This window comes from Struthio camelus, chromosome 1 (genome assembly GCF_040807025.1).
Source record: "Struthio camelus isolate bStrCam1 chromosome 1, bStrCam1.hap1, whole genome shotgun sequence".
Classification (NCBI taxonomy): domain Eukaryota; kingdom Metazoa; phylum Chordata; class Aves; order Struthioniformes; family Struthionidae; genus Struthio; species Struthio camelus.
In genome coordinates this window covers 60,821,423-60,838,341 of record NC_090942.1, presented here as the reverse complement: position 1 = coordinate 60,838,341, position 16,919 = coordinate 60,821,423, and the positions used below count along the sequence as shown (strand labels likewise).

The 16,919-nt window shown below is 42.9% G+C and overlaps 1 protein-coding gene across 1 annotated transcript in view; it reads right to left on the bottom strand.

Moving 5' to 3' along the window:
- The window catches only part of SYN3 (synapsin III), a 205,748-nt gene extending 189,892 nt beyond the window's left edge, over positions 1 to 15,856 (bottom strand). Inside the window, exon 1 of the mRNA XM_009684358.2 lies at positions 15,743 to 15,856. The gene's annotated coding sequence lies outside the window, so the exon portion shown is untranslated. The remainder of the gene's footprint in view (positions 1 to 15,742) is intronic.
- Positions 15,857 to 16,919: the final 1,063 nt, after the last annotated feature.

Sequence of the window (16,919 nt, the reverse complement as noted above, 5' to 3'; positions counted from 1 at the left end):
GTAAGGAAGCTGCACACTTAGGTCCTGCTACGTGACAGATGGTAATACAAGGGATTGCATCTTGCCTGGCAACTGCTGCTTAGTGGTACCTCCACATTAATTTTTGTGGAAGACCTTTAGTATACATTCACATTTTAAGATGTTCAAAGGGATCCCCTTCTACCCTCGGTATACTGGCACAGCGCGGAAGTGGATTTGTGGGGAGTTACAGCCACGTTAGGGAGCATCACATCCAGCTGGATGGCTTGCCACATGTATCTTCAAAAGGAGGAAATGAAGAGATTATTTATTATTTTCAAGTGTTCAACACTGAATGGTTTCAAAATTCACAAGCTTGGCATAGGATAAAAATGGAAATCAGAATAAAACAAGTAGCTCTGAAATTAATTAGAAGTTTTGTTGAGCTTTTACCTCACTTGCCACAGTTTGGGACTCATTAGGCTCATATGTTCAAACATTTTTTGATATTTTTAATGAAAGCTGAAATCTCGTAAATCGGTAAATCAGAACAGTGGGGCCTAGAAAAAGAAAAGGAATACCTCACCAAATACCTGTGAAACATACAATACAATTGTAGGAGTTGGTAAGATTGGACGGTGTCTCAAAACACGTAGGGAAGCAGGGAATTTCCATGCCCATGTTCAGTTTGCAGAGAGCTTTTCCATTCATTGCAATATAGCTCTAAAGACGACACTGATGGAGGTTTTCCGAAGTATGTAAAACTACAGCACAAGTGCTGCTTAAAATCAACAGGGTTTGCACATCTCAAAGCCAGAGACATGTTTGGAAATTGGGTATCTGCTATGACTGACACGAGCCGAGCTGTGCTGTCTGTCTGAAACGGCAGAAAGAAGCCAGACGGCTGCCCTGGGGGAGCGGAGACAGCCCACCTTTAGGACTGTGATGCTGCCCAGAGTCTGAGTTCCTACTTGCATGTTAGACTGTCGCTTGGCAGAATCTCACTGGCTTCCTGAATTCTGCATTTTCTTTCAATAGGAGCAGTGATTTCTTTTCGAAATGCGACTTTCAAGGGTTTTCACAAGAAGCCAGTATGTTTTCCATGCTATTCCTTTGTTTAGAGATATCCTCAAAGTTGCCAGGCAATCCCTTTTACGGTGTTTAATGTGCTTCATTAAACCATTAATACATATAAAAGTGCAACAACTCTGTTGTCATATGGCTACATTCCTGTAGACCTTAAAAAATCCTCTCTCCTTATTTTGGTAGCTATTTTAACTGGGAAAGCCTAAGCTTCACAGATCTTATTTAAGTTAGCCAAACTGTCAGTGCTTTCTATATAGCAGTTTCACCAGCTCCCCATAGAGGGTTTGCCTTGTCTAATCCTGAAGATAACGGGTGTGCGCATGTCAAACTAAGTGTTAATGTGACCATTTCTCCAGATCTGCACAGCAATATTTGTTGCTGTGCAGCACAGAAAATGAGTTAGTCTGTTTCCCCTTTTGCCTGTTAATTCATAATGGCAGGCAAGAAAAGACAGAAAGAAAGAAAAATGCTAAGAATGACAGAATTTCATTGTAAAACCATCAGACTTTCAAGTAGATTGCAAAGGAAGATGACTAAAACCACAAATTATAGTGAATAAATTTGAATATCAGGATAATAGCCTGTGGAGGATTTAACACCCCCCAACAACTAAAAATATGATTTTCTACTTTTTGGAACCAATATTATATTATTTCCTCATTTTATTCTCAGTGCGAAAATCCTGTTGGCACATAACAACCACAGTGCTGTCTCACTGGTAATATCCCCTTGCTAGTGTGCTCAGGGAGGTCTTTTGTGGCCTGCCTCTATTCAGTGTCAATACTCACTTATCAGCAAAGCCAGACCCAGCTCAATTGGAGAAGGCACTATAGGGCAAAGAAAGCCAGTGCTAATCCTCGAATATTAGAGAGCCATCTCCATCTGTAATTCTGTTGAGTTGGCATACTGTCTCCATTTCTTCTTCCTCTAGAGCATTGTGGTCATTCCCAACCTGAGCAGTAGTGACACTAAGATTTCCATTAACGCTAATACTTAATACACATGTCGAAGTGGGTCCCTCACGATTATATTAAAGAAAAGCAGGGAGCAGCAGTACAAACTGGAGAATTTGTACAAATAAGTGTTCTGCATATTAAGTGGACAAAACCGTAAGGAGGAAGCAAGCAGGGCTCTGAAGCCCCTACCATTTTCCTTCGCAGTCATGGATTTGCCTGCATTTCGTGCTGTGTGTTTGTGAAATCTGCTTGCATGTTTCCTGCAGGAACCGCATAAGCCCTGATTTCATGGTGATAAGCATGGAAGTGGTACCAGGTGTGCCATCAATAGAGCAGGGATTTCCTTCAGCTGAGAGACACGTATTTTTGAAGAGTGCTGATCTGAATAACATGAAGAGGCTGGATGTGTTTAGTATGCGAGTCCTGACAATGTGCATCAGGGCTCACCCCGATAAAAGATGCCTATGGGGCTGACAGCTCATGGGTTCTCACAGTAAACTGCAGCAGCCTTCCCAGTGTTAACGCAATTCCCTTCTTGGGTACGATCACATACTCTTCCTCCATTCCTATCTCATTTTCCTCCTGATGTATTTCAGATCCATCGCCATAGCTTGGTTACTCAAAATGCAGGTAAACAAAGTATTCTGTTGCTCTCAAGCAGCTAGATGTCTCAGCAAAATCAGATAAAGCTACCAGGAAGAAATAATTCCCTAAGTCATAATATATACCAGAGAGGTAATTATCACTAATTGACAGCAGCGGGAAGGATTTTCAGTTTGGAGCACAAACCCTATTAATTTTCACAGGTTTATAAACCAAAAATGGATCATATCTTCCCGAACAGCACATCTTTAAATACAGCTCTGCAGTTCTTATATCAAGCCCCTACGCTTCTAAGTCCTTTTAAAATGTTACAAAAAGTCAATATCTTTTCCAAGTGTTTTAGGCTCTTGAGGGTTAAACAGTCTTCCTCTAGACATCTAAAGTCTTCTAAATCATCTGTGGGACTAGTGTATTCCTTCTAAGTTTTGCTGCCTTTTTGCATTCCACCCCTTTTCTCCTCCCAGAGAGTTCATTTGCTGCCTGGAGTATGCTGATGTGTGCAACAGATACGTGGAAAAATAAAGCCCAAGATTTGCCTTTGCATAGCAAGATGCTCATTTGCTTTCTACCTGTGTGTGCATATCTCATGTTGCAGCACCTAATACTAATACAAACAGAAGAATAACCCGGGAATTTAAGCATGCTTAGTGATTTATTTTGATGATGGAAGGGAAAGGCAATGTCTTACTGCCCTCTGGGGAAGATTTCTGGCACAAGTGTGAAATCGCTTGATGCCAAATTCATCTATGTATGTGATGTAGAAGTGGTAGAGGACTGACTGTCCAGGTGATTCCCAAACAAGAGGCAGAGAGAAAGGGGATTAAGAGACCTTCATCTGGAGCACTGTAGGGGACCATTAGCTATGTCTGACTCAGGCTCTGTGATGACCGACCCAAATTCTGCTGAGCACTTCTAGGAGACGTTTTTCTTCACTGTTTTGTATGATTACTATTGGTCACATGGGGAAGTTTGAAAAACTGCGTGGGTTTGTGTATTACATCCAGTCTGCTCGCACCACGAACACACACACCTCTCACCCCAGCCCCTTCTCACCACCCCGTCCCCAACTTTTCTCATCCCTTCTCCCAAATCTCAACGGAGTACCCCCATGTTTGTTCTTGACATGCAAATATTGACAGGGGTGGAGGGAGTGGAAAATCAAAATGACACATACTCCTAAATTTTGCATCCTACATTAGCTTTATGACAACTGAATAGCAGACAGCAAAAGGCACGTCAGCCCACCAGATTACACATACAGGCAGTCTTTGTGCAAAGCTGCCTGAGGCTGCAACCTCACCAGCGTCCAGGAGATATGCTATAGCACAGTGCATGTTGGGGCTGCAAGCCAAATATATTCATGCATCAGCAGGAGCCTGCGTGGGACGGGTGGGTGGGAAGGTGCTTTATATTTTTAATAAAGCCTCTGGCCAGTTTCTAAATGCCATTTAAGAAGTCATGCCAGCTCTGCAGGGACATTGTGTTTACAAAGCGGTGCGTGACTTGAGGTGCACTACTAAAATTAGAAAATGTGTTTTGAAAACCAATGATAAATGATTTCCCTGACTGTTCTTTACCAAATTTTCTTCCTTCCTGGCTCCTGTCTGATTGTCTGTCCAGTTTTTGCCTTCATGCTGGACAGCGTAGGAGCCTTACATAATTGGCTCTGAACTCCCAAAACTATGTTTAGACAAAAAGCATCAGAAAATATAATACATGAGTGTGGGAACTAGAACACATTCTGGGTCCCAATGAAATCCTGAGAGAGTACCCTGGTAGGCTTGGCCCAGAAGTGGAAATCAAGCACAGCATGATTTTAACTGAGTGCTTTACAGTCACATTGTGAACAGTCACTGATATCGGTGCCTTGTTTTCCTCGTTTAGGAAGACCGGCTTTACTTTATAAAATGCAGAGATACATAAGGCTGAGCTCTCAAGCCTACACGCTGCACCATGAACCTCTGAAGTGTGAGTAGCTTCCACCAGTCAAGAGCTCTGGTCCTACCAATCACTATCTGAATTACAAAGAGTGTAAAGGTTACAAAACTGGCCAGGCTTATTTAAGGATACAGTGAACGAGTCTTTCAAAGACTGATGAATCTGTAGCTGCTACATGTGAAAAAAAATGCTTTCTCAGAGGAAAAAGCTTGACACTAAGAATCATTTTATAATTGGAAATGTAAAGGCTTGCTCCACAAAGCTATTTTAATTTCTCCTCCTCCTCCCACAATCACAGACACGCATTAAAACTTCTTTCCTAAGCTTGGAAAGCAGACAAAGAAAGAGAAGAGGGGAAATGAGAGCGCTATGACTGTTCTGCACTCAGACAACCCGAGCAGAGCACAGCGGGAGGCATCTCACCACATGCACTAGGATGAACTCTGGCTGGGTGGAAGGACAAACCCAGCGTGACCAACCAGCTACAGTTAGCACGAATATCATGGCATTGAGAATAGACACAATCAGGTCCTGCAAATCTCAAACAGAAGTTATCCAAGAGTGACACTGGGGCCTCCTTTTCTACTTTTCTGGCCTGATTAGCAGGAGGCAGGCAGGCTAATATTGTAGCTATTTATGTATGATTGTAGGATGATATTTCTAATGCTAGAGGTAGTGTTGCTCAGTATTGTACTTCTGTGGGGTAGTCTGTATTTGATCAGAGTTAAGCAGTGCTTACTGCTTAGTCCCATGTCCCATGGGACTGAATCTTGCTGATGAAAGCCATTTTTACTTTGGATATGTATTGACAGAAAAAAAGATGTGTTCAAGAGTAGACTGTAAGATCTGCTGTTGAGTCCAAAACAAGCACTGCAAAGCTCCAGGTAATACCCAGAGAGCTTCTGCCTTGCTCTGCCTGGCTTTATTTCCAGCTCCTTCCCAGAACAAACACCTGAGCCCTCAGATTCATAAAAGCTAGCTAGATTAAAAGCATGCATCGTGAAACTGGCCATCTTGTAACAACCTGCGTCACTTTGTCGTCCCTAAACAGCCCCAGAACAGGTTAAAACCCCCCAAAATCCAGGGTGTAACTTGTTAGCTTTAAGCTTTCAGAGGCTAGCAAGGATGGCAGGGCAATAACTACTTCAGGCCTAGGAAATATGTTTATTCCCTGCAGCTTTGCACACACAGACACACTCATGCCACTCAGCTTCCCCCAGTAACACGACCACACAAATTCTGCCTAAGCTGACACTTGCATAGACATAGTGCTTTCCGTAAGCTGGAATTAAATGCAGGTGTGATCTTCCTGTATGCGGTAGCATGGCAATCAGTATGGTAAAACATAAAATAAATCATACAAATAGCAGTGCTTTTTCACTGTGGGCTTACTTTTTGACTTGAGCAAGTCATTTAACTGCTCTATGTCCTTTTATACTTGACTGCATAATGATATTTCTATTAAAAAAAATTACATGGAAAAGCTAAATATGTTCCAGTTTGAGAGATACTGAGGTGCACAGTGATATAAATACAGATTGCAGAGGTGTTCTACAATATACAAGGTAAGCATGGCATCTAGTTTAAGTTAAATCTACTTGAAAACTGAAAACTGTATTACTTCAAATATGGAAAAACATACAGTAAACCAACCATGTTCCCAGTTCAGATGAGAACTGCTGAGATCACTGAAGTTGAGTTTCAGAGCAGATCACTGCAAAAAAATTCTATACACCCAAAAGATGTTAATTGTGTACAAAGATAGCGTATGGGTGACCTTTTATAAATAAGCCGAGTTAGACAAAAGGATCTCTGTCTCCTTTCCTTTCTATTCCAGTGCAAACACTGTATCTAAACATGTCCTAGTGAGTGCTGGGCTTATGCCTCTTGCGTATCCACATATATTTCCCTAAGAGCTACCGGAAGAACTTTGGTTAAAGCACTTCATACAAAAATTCAGATGTAAAAACATAGCAAGAGAGCATTAATAAGAATGTACAATTGTGAGCACTAATAAGAATGTACATTTCATGGCACCAAATACATAAACACCCTTCACTATTATCAGCTTAATCACTTGCTGCCTTCTCACTTCATCTCCCCGTCATTAGAAGCTCATTCCTGCAAGAGGATAATTGCTCTGGATCTCTTCAATTACTACTAAAGCACTGCAGAGCATTTACTGAAGAAAAAAAAAAAGTATCTGAAGACTAGACTAGGATCACGGACCATGGCCTCCCACTTAGTGCAGCTCAGGTATTTTCTCCCAGAAACCCCTGAAATAAATTTATCATTCCTGGTTCAAAAAGCAGCTCCAAAGCTGGTTTGTAAATATTCACCAGTCTGGTCCAAGCCAGCCCTATATCACAGCCACCAACACAGCAGCAAGAGCAAGAGCAAAGCAGAAGCACCCTGAAGCCTGGATGAAGACAACAGCTTCTCAGATGGCTTTGATCATCCCCCAACTGCAGTGGGGACTGCACGACTGATACCCCAGTGCCAAAGATACTTGCCCAAGCATCCCAGCAGAGCTCAGATGTTCAAGATGTAAAGCAGTAGTTGTTTTCCGAGCAGCAAGATCTTGGGCAGCAGCTGTTGCCAACACATCATCTGCAAGACTAGTCAGTACCTGGCAGCAATCCCTACCTGAGCTGATTTCTTGATTTCTGTAACTCTGATGGTTGAACAAGGAACACTGCCAAGTCCTGCAGCAGCTGGCAACTAGTTTGACAGCCATGGTCCTGCTGTCCCCCTGCCCATATGTCACAAAGCTGTGCAACAGAGCCCATCCCCTGGGATTGCTGCCAGCCATGGCCCACTGAGCCTTCAGTGCTAGTAAGCAGCAGTGATGCTGTAGACCTCTATCCAGCTGTTGATCTTCACTGGCACCTTGGTGCAATCACAGCACCTGCCTGATGCTCTTTAATACCAATAAAGCAGCAGCATAAACATCCTGGTTAGAGAAAATGTGATGGAGAGCCTAGTTGGTAACTCAGTATTCCTTCCTGGGAAGTGTAACAGCTGCCCTATATCAGCAAAAAAACATCTGAGTGTTGCCAAGAGGAACTGCAGAACTTGATATTAGTTAAGATAGACACCCTGGCTGTACTCTGGTTCCAGAAGTGCTCTTCAGAGACACACACACACACTCTTCTACCTTCTGCCCAGCTGCTACTCCTGACCATACCATGAAGCAGGCATATGCTATGCACTACTTTAGAATATATTTTTGGTTTTTACTGGTCCACAGCCCTCAGTGTCCTACCACTAACTCTACATTTGCAAGGTTAGACACCTAAGGGCAACTTACTGTTAACTAAGTAAACTTACTGTTTACTAAGGGCAACTTACTGTTAACTGATCCTTACTGTTCTTCACCACGAACTCCGTTCTGAAAAATACATACTGATCTTGCAGCATAGTTTGAAGGTAGCTAAGTATCGTCTCTGTTAGAGCAAGGCATGGGAGGCTCAGGAGAAACTTTCAGTTGTAGATGATTGACTAAAAACGAAACCCTCTCCATGTCTTCTCTCTTTTCAAGTTAGAGAACAGCTATCTCAGGGTCCTCAGCAGATCACAGCTATCTAAAGATCAGATGGAAAGGAAGGCAGACTGATAGAGGCAGGGCTGAAACTGTAGGTTCTTCTGAGCAGAATCACAAAGGACTTTTCAGTAGTGGTTGTATGGGAGGAATGAAAGCATGGGGAGACATAGGGAGCTGGGCTAAGAATGGTCAATGGTTCAAAATTACTGTATTTATAAGAGTAGGTGGAAAACCACACTGCTCATTTCAAGGAAATTTTGCCATTTCAAAATATTTTCTGTTCCACAACAGAACAAAAACTTTCCAAAATTTCCTGTAACATGTAAATGGAGTATCAAATGTCCCATTCATTCCCTGGCTTTCCTTTCCAAACAAATATTCAAAGATGGCATTCCACAGCCTATCTCAGGATTGATGACCTGTTATCTTTCAGTGGAGAGATGTTGCACTGAAACCTTGCTAGCTGAGTACTTTTTACAGTGGAGCTAAGGAAGCATTATGAGGTTTGGATATCACAAGTTACAGCACATTACAGCTCTCATATATTCCAGGCAACCAAAGCCAACCACAAAATTTTTCTGTCCAAAAGATGAAATGCCACAGCAGTGCAGAAACTCATGTCTCATATCTTCCTCTGATGACTGCATTGCTTTTATTGGAACATTTAACTCCAAAAGTTTGTGCAAGCTAGCAGAAAAGTGTGTACAAGAAAACTCCTAACAATGCTTATTGAACTGGAAAAATCTCACAAAGTGAGAGTCAATTCTTTCTCTTCCAGCTCAAGGAAAATTCCCATCAACTTCAATAGGACTCTCAAGGAAATAGAAGCTACCTAAAACTTTTAGGTTCGTATCGGGTTCCTCTCTCTTTCTGATCGCAGCACAAAGAAGATGGTCTTGTATGGCTGGCATGACTTTTGCAGGAGAGGCCAGCTAGTGACTCCAGAAGACCTGCAAATGCCCAGTTTTATTAAAAGCCCTGTCCTGCTCTTTCTGTGAATGGCTCCTGCGGAGGAAGCAATTGCTATCATATCTGGCTGCTGGGCTCAGCAACAAACTTGGCATTTTCCTTCAAGGTAGAAGCATGACAAATAAAGCCAGAGGCCCGTGACCTGTGACTAACAGCCAGAAAAATCAAAGGATCTTCCCGGGAAAAGCCTTCTTGCATGTTAATAGGAATTATCAGCTCTAGCTCTTGAAAGGCACTGTCCCTTCCTATGTTTCATGTTTCTTAGGAACTGGCACACTGAATAGTTTCAAGGAAAGAAATTTTTATACATGAAACTGCCCTTGCAGGGAACAGCAGGGAAAGCCCTGACTGAAAGGCTCTATTGGATTATTAAGGTTGCCCAGAGTAAACCAGGGAAACCTTCATGTCAATTCCTGACGGTCTCTTTCAGTTTTGTTATATAGCAGCACCCCTCCCACCTCGCCTACTCCTCTCTCTCCTCTTAAAAGAAATTTCACAAAGCTGCTGAAGTAAGGAAGCCTGCTTGCAAGATTAGCTAAATACACAGGAGTATATTTTAGATAGATGCATCAAGCTAAATACAGCAGCCTTCAGCTGCTGGAGGGAGCGCGTCATTTTGTCCAACCCCTCTCTCCAAAACATAGCATTGCTTTAGCAACCAGATGGGAATACAGGCAGCGAGTCCTTTAAGCAGCAAAACCAAATATCTCATGGCTAAAAAAGAATAAATGCTTCCTAACTGGTCAGGCTCTTTGGTTTCATCAAGCCCACTTCAGAAAACAACTAGGTGCTAGATGTGTTTCTCTGCCACACGTAGTTTCTACACAGCCCCTTCCAGCTACCTGTGATGGGCACAGTACATTAGAGGTGCACACAGTGAGTGAGTCAGTGACAAACACCTTGTCCTTCACCTCTGGGAATGTATGAGCATTCTTTTCCCCAAATTTACTTTTTTTTTCACTGTTATACAGTTGTGGTTAAAAGCGACTGCACTGGGCTGCAGGTTGAAGGAGAAAACCAATTTTCTTGACTTCTTTCTCCGAGAAGGCTCTGTATTCATTCTCCCCTCGTGTTTACAGCTTGTTTGGCAGCTTCATGCAGAGGTGTTTCTGTAGCCCAGGTCTTGGACATGCTGCTGGGCTCGAACACACCATACGGTTGTTCAGTCTTGCTCTAAGCCCAGCAAATTATAGATGAAAATAGAGGGAAGAAGAGGACAGTGTAACAGATGTGTTTGTTGTACTGTATAGGGAGAAGCCAACCACGCAGGGCAAAAATATATTAAAAATAATACATTCTATCTTAAAAAGGAGTGTTACTATATTTTAAAGAGCAGATTTTAAAAGTCTGAATCATCTGGGAGCTGAATGTAGTGCTGCTCTTGATTTTGCTCTTCTAATGGTCCTACGTAAATATGCTTGTGTTTGCTTATAAAGTTAGTTTAATGCTGTTGAAAGGCTACATAAGTCCTTACAGCAGCTACATACATGTAGCTGCATTAGCTACATAATAAATATAGCATAAGCAGCTCTGGCCCTTTTCTTAGCTCCAGGCTCAGAAGCCCTGGGCCCCAGCGAGGTGTGAATTTCTCCACTTACTTGGATGGGAATGATACTTCAGTTAATCTCTTTTCTGCTCTGAATAGTGTGAATGGTTTAAGCTATCACATCTAACAAGAAGTGGCTTATTAGTGTCTCTTCTTAAACAGCCTTGTGGTTTAAAGGACCAGAATTAGCAAGTTAAAAAGTATTTCCTTCTGCATTTGTGCCATTGTAAATTAAAAGTACAATTACATTGCAAATTAAAATGTAAGACTTGAAGTAGCACACTTTTTACACTTGACTGAGCTGAACAAACAGCCATTTCAAAGTATGAGGACGTGGCAGAAGACACTGGTTTCCAGACTTTAAAAGAAATTAGCATGTGTGGGTTTTTTCCTGTGGGTGGAGAGAAAAAAAAAAAGGAAGCCAGTGCTTTTCTATGTTTCCTAGCCGAAGTATTTGAGAAATGCTGGCTCTGACTGAGTAAAGCTGAGGGCAGTAAATCACCTAAAACATGCATTTCAAAAATGAAATTTCCTTCTTTAAGAAAAGACAACCCCTCTACCCCCTTTGCACAGCTCTTCATCTATCTGTCCACTCCTTCGATTTTCCTCCTCTTTACACAAAGTCTCACTTTTCTAGCACATAGGAAGATACTTCTTCCATAAAGGTGCCTATGTTCTTTAGGATGGAACAACGTGCAGTACAGAAGTTGCCTGTCTCGTTCATATTCTGGTTTGATAGTTTATAGCAAGTGTATTATTCAACATGCCTTTTGGAATGATTGTAGTCATTCTCTGGAAAGTGATTTGAAGGCAATGCTCCCAGGGTGAGCAAGTCTGGCAAAGGGGTCCTGCCTACCCTATCCAATCTGCTTTGTTTCCACACTAGTTGTATCCATCACCAGAATATAGACCTCTTTTACGTCACTCTACTAGCAATGAAAAACTCGGCCTTTTGCAACAAAGCAATGTCATCAGGACAAAAGATCATTTCCACCCCAAAGGCCGTATTACAGAATCATCTTCTTTCTTTACCAAGGCAATCCCATTATTTTTTTTCTCTTTATGAGCACGGTCTAAACTGCAAGCACATGCCCTAGGCCACTGTTCTTGTGACAAATGCAGCTCTGGCAGCAAAGTCATACTGCACTCTTGCTTGAAGTGTTTGATCTGCACAGCCACGGTGGGATTATTGCTCATTAAGCAGACAATAGATGATTGTCTGCAACCTGACAGCCATTATTATAGACATCATTAGATCACCATAATCGTAGAATTTCCCTTGATAACTATATCATAAATTCATACGAGTCTACCATACCTAATGAGTAACAGCTCTCCTACAATTGGTAATCAGTCAGATTTCTGTTGTTTGTCAGCATTCAGGAAAAATTCCTTGATATATTCTAATCTCTAGAGGAGATAAGAGAATACCATAACAAGCCATGAAGGACAGGAAGAAGTAAAAAATTATCCAGAATGGAGAGACAGCTACTTAAACAGAAAGGAGACCATTTTACCCCGCAAATAACAAGCGTATCTAGAAATCGGAAAGTTTCCATTCTGTTTTGCCAGTTCTGTTTGAAAACTTACGATTGAGGGTTTTGTAAGCTTGTGGGGACTAAAGTCAGCCAAAAAAAGAGGAAGACCAGGGGAGGAAACACTGGATTGAGCAAGGGGGAGGAATCTAGGAGCAGTGCGGTTGCTTGAAAGAAAATGCGCTTCCAATTCTGTGCTTTCACTTCCGAAAATGCACTAAGTGTTTTCTTTCACATTTTGAATTAGCATTTTGGCCTACCAGTAGGTTATCAGATCAGCTTGTTGCACCTTTATCAACTAATAATCATATCTAGTCTTGGTTATGGCCACCACAGAGTTCTGTGCTTATTTGCTTAACTGTTAAAGTGGTAGGAAAGAGAAATTTAGCCTAAAAACTCCAAAAAAGATTGAAAAGTCCTAGAGTGCTTACTGCAAAAAAAAAAAAGGCATTCTGGAGAATTTTCAGCCTGATTAAGGCATCCTGCACCCCTATAGACAGGGCAGCATCCTCTGGGAGGGAGATTCAATACCCCAACCACTATGCAACAAGAACAAAACATTCTTTTTTCCTTTATTTTTTAAAGAAGGAAAATAATTGTTTTGCCAGCAAGCGCAATGAAAATGTCGTAATTACAAGGAATATTTGGAAGATGGAATGAGATTTCCAAGGCGGGAAGAACCCTAATTAAACTGAAAGATTAAAGCAAATCTCTTCTTAAGAAGGAATCCTGAAAGTTATGAGCGCTATGTTTCAGAGCTTTAGAGCAGAATTTGCAGCACTAAAAATCCCAGTAGGGCGACTGCTCACACATCACACCAATAAAAACACAAAGGGAAAGGGTGGAATGCAAACAAAAAATGGCACCATTTCTGGGGCAGGAAAGATTATTCTGGGCATTTGGGGCTAGAGGATGCTGTGGCTAGCAGCTTGCAGTTAGAGTCAACATTAGCAAGAGGCAAAAGTTTGGCATCCCATCATGTCCCTCATTACTAGAGTACCTAACCTTCTGACCTCTGCCCAGGAAAATGAAATTGTTACATGAATTAATCATTTGGGCAATTAATGGCGAAAGTGACCTCAGGTTTCCAGCATAGTCTCTGGCACCAGTGAATTGGCGATGATGTAAGCTTCCCTGGGAATACGCTGGCATTTTGCCCATTTCTGAACCTCGCTGTCGACTCTGAGGACAGAAGCAAACAATGTATTCACCCAGCTAGGACTAAATGCTGCAACTGAATGCCAGCCTACTCCTGCTGCAGTGTCACAGGGGTGCTTCTCCTGCCGACCCCATGTGTGCATCTCCCAAGAGTATGCGTATCCCAGAACGAGCAACTGCAAACAGTTTCCTTGGAAGTGCATGGAGAAGGACTGTCTGGGCACACAGACCGTGTGCCGACCCCCTTTTTCATAATGGGGACCCTCCATTCGACACCTGGAGGCTCTGCTGTCTTTTGGAGCAAGTGAATATGCAAAATCTTTGTTTATTGCTCTCTTTCTAGGGCAGAAACAAGGAGAGAGGAGTCAGTTTTACTGGGAGTGCTATTTTCAGATGGCCGGATTTATTGGTTTCATTTCTCAGCTCGCTCTGTTGCCATGAGTTTTCTGAAAGTTGGACTCAAACTCAGATATGACCATGTTTTTGCTAACTTAGAGAAGTTGGGGCGAGGAGGAAGGGACATGGGAAATAGAGAGGCAAAAATCTGAGAGAGGCAGAAGTCTTAGACCCCTGTTTCAGTCAGTCAGTCCAGGTGAGGTAAGCAGAACACGGCTCCGTCCCAGCAGAAGCTGGTTCCCTGTGGGTTTCCATCATCAAAGACAAACGTCCTCTGCAAGGTGGAGCCTTTTGTATGTGTGCCGAGGGAGTGGAAACATTTTCTAGTCCCTTCAGTCTCACTCAGCACATATACAAGCTGTGAGATGGCGGGGGCTCAGACTCGCATCACAGTGGCACACGACAGAGACACCTGAAGAGCTCGTGGACAGAGGGTAAAGGCGAGTGGAGAGGTGCTCGCTAATGGGCATACTGGCCACGGGTGGGTTTTCCCACCTTTGGGCCATGTGAGAAAACTACCACAGAGAAAGGATTTTTTAGTAGGGGAAAGTTAACCCCCCCACATGAGAGAGTTGGTATCAGAGAATAAGAAGGACCTATCCAGGACCAGTCCTTCCTTCAAACAAATTGGTTAGGTTAATGCAAGACAAGGCAGTCTGGACACTTCCCACTGTGGGGCTTTTTGCCTTCCTGCTCTTTTTGGAGGGAGCATCTGACTGTTGCTTTCCGAGAGTGGAAAGATTGTACCTCCCTCAGCACTCATCATAAGAGTTTGCTTCCATCTGAGATAAAATATTCATAGGTGAGAAACAACATTCTTGTACTCTTTCTCTTAAACAGACCTTCTCTTCGATCCTGTTTTTTGAAAGAATGAGGTTGTGAATACAAATGAAAAGGAGACAAATCTGTTAACGCCTTACAGCCAGCTGCAATCCCCGCTCCAGGTAGTGGCTGGACTAAGGTTACCTAGTTCTAGAGAGCCTTCTGTTAAAGGTTTTTAAAAGATGTATGCTATAGAAGTGGGATTGTAGCACCATGGCTACAAACAACATTCCCTGTCTTTGATCTACATGACTTAGCGGCGCTTGTCACATTCGTAATCCAACTTCCTCCACCTGCCCTGTCTGTCTAGCAGTCACTCGTTAATACAGCAAAGGCAGCGAAACGAAAGGGAGGGCAGATGCTAATTTACTCGATGTACTCCTGCTTTTCCAGACAACGTTAATTTGTGGACTCTAACCTGATCCTCAGAGATGCTCACCCTTTCTTCCTATGATTAAAAGGGAGATAACAAATCTGTGGAAGCAGACTTCCTCTGTTAGCAGTAGGCAAACAGGATGGTTTGATCACCAGTTCTTCTAACCAGTCAGGTAACCTCTCCTGATCCCTCCCCCCCCCCCCCCCCCCCCCCGCCTTTGCTATCTAGGTGTAGCTGGCTCAGCAGCAGACAAGATTAATCCACTTTCCTACTCACTCACGCTCCTTCTCTGTATTAGAGACTCTGATTACACAGATTGCTTGCCATTTATCTCCACCTGCCATGACTAATACTCTGGTCTGACCTCCTCTTTCTCATTCTCACATCTCTCTGCAGATTCGGTAGATACACAGACAGATGCACACATGCTTGCTCTTTTTTTAATTGCAAGCAGCTCACTAACATCGGCGTTTCCATTTTCAATCAAATCAGATTTGCATCACTGCTGTTTTGCCCAGATTGCTTCAGACCATGAGGCAGTTCCTCCCTTTTGGCTCCTCTCATTACATTTGTAACGCACAGGCTTCACGGATTGCTGCTGCAGCCATATAGAGCCCAGGCACCTCCGTCCAGACACGCAGAATTGAAAACACGGTATTATAAACCCCTGCAGCACGTATAGAGACAAAGGCACACGCTACATGCACTGAGCAAGTGCACAACACACATTCCTTTTCCCTCCAAATCCTGCAGGAAAACATTGCCTGCAGAGTGCTTTCTTTTAAACAAAAATGCCCTTGCAACACAGGTTCTGTAAATGATTCTGGCAAACCCTGCTCCCGCTCGCTCCCTTACCTTTCCTTAGCTGCTAATCCGGAGGCCCTGGACCTTTTTGCTTTCCTTCTTGCACACAAACTGCCAATCCCTCCTGCTTCACATTCACAGCACACTAGCAGGATTCACCGTCATCCCATTCTGCTGGATCCTTATCACCCTATTGGCCAAAGCCAGACAGTAAATTCAATTAGGCTCCTCCTTATAACTATGTTATCACAGGAACAGGATGAATAATTTAGTAAAACAACTGGGTGTACAGGCTCTGGTGTCACAGACTTCACCCCCACTGGCAGGCTTTTCTCCTATTAAAGAGAGGCAGATAAAGAAACCAGAATCTGTCACTCTTCTGAAAAGGAGACCTTGGATTATCCTCTTGTATTCCCCATTTCTGCCCCTTGTCCTCCTCCCCCTAAAGCTGTGGTACTCCCTGCCTATCCTTGTGCATCCACCCCTAGCCCACAATGCAGAATTCCCCCACTGAATGAGTCGTTACCTTCTCAGTAGATGCAGAGATTTCTGTCCAGGTGCAAAGTGATACTGCAACATATCAAACACTTCACATCTTCCCTGGATTCAAGACATGACAGAAGAATAAAACTGGGCTGCAGTACAGAGTGACAAGACAAGCAGGTCACAAGGAAATAGGAAAATCTCTCTTAAATCATGACATCTTCTATTCAGCAACTACACTGTCATCCCATCAATTCGGACACCCAAGGGGTGCAAGTACATTGTTCCTTAAAGAGAAAGGCTTACATACTCACCATTCAAGGACCACGTGTTCATGTGCCTATTGTGAGAGTTCGCATCTCCTACACCATAAAACTGTGTCAAAGTGGCAGTTTTCCCCCAGGCCAAATGACTAAGTGGTTTCTGACTAGAAACTTGCAGCAACAACTAAAAACACATCTCATTCCCAAGAAGTAATTTATCTGAAAATGAACATTGTTGTTCTTCCTCAATTGAAGCCTCCTCTTGAAGGATTATAGAGCACTGCAGCTTCTCCAAGCAGGGGCACCACTTGCTGTGTCAAGCCTGAGACCTTCTCATGTGCCTGAATGTTTATTTATTATGGGACCAGTGCTGGAAGCAATGGAGCCCAGTGGGACAGCCAACCTCTCCTCATATCAATCCACTGTGACTTAAAAATAAAAAGACAGATAGGATGTAGAAGCATTTTTTCTCCCCTCATAAT